The 3,571-nt window shown below is 55.5% G+C and overlaps 2 long non-coding RNA genes across 2 annotated transcripts in view; both read right to left on the bottom strand.

The window, feature by feature from the left end:
- Positions 1-1,739, bottom strand: part of LOC117284508 — a 6,829-nt gene extending 5,090 nt beyond the window's left edge. The window contains exon 1 of the long non-coding RNA XR_004515618.1: positions 1,716-1,739. This is a non-coding gene — a long non-coding RNA (uncharacterized LOC117284508). The remainder of the gene's footprint in view (positions 1-1,715) is intronic.
- Positions 1,740-1,753: 14 nt separating this feature from the next.
- The window catches only part of LOC117284507, a 2,554-nt gene continuing 736 nt past the window's right edge, over positions 1,754-3,571 (bottom strand). The window contains exons 2-3 of the long non-coding RNA XR_004515617.1: positions 2,926-3,011; positions 1,754-1,827 (exon numbers count right to left, since the gene is read on the bottom strand). This is a non-coding gene — a long non-coding RNA (uncharacterized LOC117284507). The remainder of the gene's footprint in view (positions 1,828-2,925; positions 3,012-3,571) is intronic.

The following is a 3,571-nucleotide window of genomic DNA, read 5'->3' as shown; positions in this document are numbered from 1 at the left end:
GTTTATTTATTTGTTTTGGTTTTTTGAGACAGGGTCTCACTATTAGTTGAGACTGACCTGGAACTCACTATGTAGCCCAGGCTGGTCTCGAACTCACAGCGATCCTCCTGCCTCAGCCTCCTGAGTGCTGGGTCACAGTGTGATCTACAGTGGCTGTGCTAGTTCCCATCTCCAGCAGCACGGTGTCCTGGTTCTCTTCCCGTCCTGGCCGGTGCTCATCCTGTCTTTCAGGGAGGAGTCACTAATGGGGTGAAACGGGATCTGCCCTGGCTGTGGCCTGCGTTCTCCTCATGATTGGGGCTGTTGAACAGCCGCCGGCCACATGAGTGTCCTTTCTTCAGTACTGGAGATTAGACCCAGTGGAGCTATATCCTCGGCCTTTATTTTTTATTTGGATACAGGGTCTCACACACCGTGTGGCTGTACTCCTGCCTCAGCCTCTTGAGTGGCCAGGATCAGACACACTCCACCATGCCTGGCTGCAGGTCTTCTTGTGAGAAAAGCCTATGTGGGTCTCCCCCCCCCTTTATCTATGTATTTATTTTGCTGTGCTGAAGATGGAGCCCAGGGTCCCACATGTGCTAAGCAAACCCTCAACCTCTGACCTTTGTACATTTTATTTTATTTTCATTTTTTGTTTTTTTTTTGAGACAAGATCTCACTTTGCAGTTCAGGCTGACCTTGCTCTCATTATGTAGCTCAGGCTGGCCTTGAACTCCCCTACAATCCTCCTGATTCTGCCTCCTGAGAGCTGGGATGACAGGCGTGTGCCACCACGCCCTGCTGTACATTTTATTCTAGACAGGGTCTTGCTATGTTGCCCAGGCTGGGTTCAACCTCCTGAGCTCAAGGGATCCTCCTGCCTCAGCCTCCAGAATAATAGGATGACTGGTGTGCACCACCACAAGGGCCTTCTGGAGGCTCGCTGAGTGGGCTCAGCCTCCACCGGGCTCCTCCCCTGGAGGCTGGGGTGGCCTCAGAGTTCCCCCATCGTCTGGCTGGATCCCGCATGCCCAGTCCCCCCTGCGGAGGGTTGGACCCCTCATCAGTCCACCACAGGGCCATGGTTGTGAGAGTCCTGAGATTGTAGAAGTTGTCCACAAACTCAGCCGTCTGGGTTCTCTCCCCTATCATAGCGTTTGGGCCGGGCTGCGGCCCCAGCTCCCTGAAACTTCAGCCAACGCCTGTCTGGCCCAACCGGCCTAAACCCGGCCTGAGCTGTGAAGGTCAAGGCCCCTGCTGCCCTTGAGGCAGCCACTCCGGCCCGGCTTCCAGGGCCGGGCCAGCGGGAGGTCTGGGGTCAGGGAAAGTCTCTGGGTGCGCACAGGCAGGGCGGGGGGCACCACCCCCCCACCCCCCACAGCCCGGACGGAATCGCGCTCCTTCACCTCAGTCCACCAAGGCCCTGTGTGTTTGGTTTTGTTTCTAAGTACTGGGATTGCACCTAGGGCATTTCCACTGAGCTACCTCCCCTCCCTTTTGTAAGTCGTTTTTATTTTGAGACAGGGTCTCGCTAAATTGACTAGGATGGGCTTGACCTTGGGACCCTCCTGCCTCAGCCTCCCAGAGCGCTGAGATGTGCACCAAGGCACCCAGTTTAAATTTTTCTGGGTAATGCAAGTATATCCCATATGGCAGCCGGGGCGAGTGCTGCGTGGGATGTACTTATTCTTTGTTTTTTTGAGACAGGGTCTCACTATGTAGTTGAGACTGACCTGGAACTCACTGTGAGCCCACGCTGGTCTTGAACTCGCAGCGATCCTCCTGCCTCAGCCTCCCTGAGTGCTGCGATTACAGGTGTGCGCCACCACACGTGTCGGGATGTACCTGTTCTTAAGCAAAAAAGGATTCACAGTTTACCCGAAAGTTAAAGTAACCGAGTGACCTACTCAGTATCGCGGTATCAGGTGAGCACCCAGCCCATTCTACAGGAGGAAGCCGCTGCCCAGGGCCCAGAGCGGGGTTGGGGTGTGCCGAGCCGGCCCAGGGGTGGCAGGAACAGGGGCCCCAGGGCCCCTCACAGAAATGGGAAGCGGGGGCTGGCCTCCTGTCACTGTCAACAGTGGTGACGGGGCGCCTGTGCAGGGTAATGACACGGGCAAGGTGTGTCACTGGATACTTGGTAAACAGCGCTCCGGTCCTTGGCCCACAGCTGCTGTCTCCATGGCTGGAGAGGGTGACCTCCCACTGAGTCCCCCGGGGGCAGCGTGGAGCTGGCTTCCTTCTGCCTGTAAACAAGGGCCCGGCCCTCCAGGGAGCACAGGGCCGGCCCTCAGCTGTCCTAGGATTTGTCGCCACTGGGGTTGGAATCTGGGACTTCCATATTCCGCTGCAACCCCAGCCCTTTAAATCTTTTTTTTTTGGTACGGGGGATTGAACTTGGGACCTTGCACTTGTGAAGCAGGTGGCAGAACCACTGAGCTAAGTCCCTGCACCCACTTTACATCTTTAAAATTTTAAAACAGGGTCTCGCTGTTTCTAAATTGCCCAGGCTATGCTAAAATTTGTGACTCTCCTGCCTCAGCCTCCCAGGGTGCTGGGACCACAGTTGTGCACCTCTGCGCCTGGCTAAATCTTGATCCTTTGTAATCCACTAAATGCTTTCTCCAAGGGCTGGCAAGTCCAGGTAACCTAAAAAAGATTTATATGGGTTTTCTTTTTTTAATGCTCAATATCTGGGAATGGTGGTGCCTGTGAGTGCAGCACTTAGGAGGCTGAGGCAGGAGGACTGCTGCAAATTTGAAGCCAGTCTGGACTACAGAGTGAGATACTGTCACAAAACAAAACAAAACAACAACAAAAAACAAAAGGAAAGGGGAGGCAGAAAGAGGTGGAGGATGGGCATAAGGTGTGAGAACGGGAGGGATTGGTGAGGAGCTGTGGCAGCCACAGTGGTGGGTGCAAAGGTCCTGAGGTCGACTGTACCTGTTTTAGTGGAAGCTTGTGAAGCTGCACCACAGCCAAAGGGGAGGCCACAGGGCCCAGCATTTGGGGAAACAGCTGCGACCTGTCTGGAGGAGACAGAATAGGACCCAAATGCTTTCAGGTGAAGTCAGGATGAGGTGGGACAAAATGGACATGGGGAGCAGAGAGAAAGCTGGGCTCGGCCTGAAGAAGAGGGCATTGGAGGTGGGGTTTTGAAGGGTGAGTTGAAGTTTGACCAAAAGAGTGAGGTATCCTAGGAACACACGTGGGAGGCAGAGCGACCTCAGGATTGCCCTGGCTCTGTCGCTGTTTCCCACTTGCTATGGGCAGCCACCGTGGGGGTTTGGCTTCACAGATCCAGCTCAGAGGCGCTCCTCCCTGGAGCTACAGCTCAGCCCTTCGCATTTTTTGAGATTTAAATTGCCCGGAAGATCCTCCTGCCTCAGCCGCTTGAGTAGCTGGGATAACAGGGTGCTCGGGTGGGTTTGGACCAGGAAAGCAGTGGAATCACCCCTGTCAGCAGCTGAATCAGGGCTGATTTCCGAGTCCTGGGGACCCCGCGTGGGCCCAGATTCGCAAACGCCCTGGGTGGGACGCGAGGCGGCGCTGCCCGGGGCCCCAGGGCCGCTCTGACATGCGCACGCGC

Source organism: Fukomys damarensis, unplaced genomic scaffold (genome assembly GCF_012274545.1).
Source record: "Fukomys damarensis isolate Sample0158 unplaced genomic scaffold, DMR_v1.0_HiC HiC_scaffold_37, whole genome shotgun sequence".
NCBI classification, from domain to species: domain Eukaryota; kingdom Metazoa; phylum Chordata; class Mammalia; order Rodentia; family Bathyergidae; genus Fukomys; species Fukomys damarensis.
Note: the sequence above shows the minus strand (reverse complement) of the source record. Positions and strands in the feature narration are given on the sequence as shown.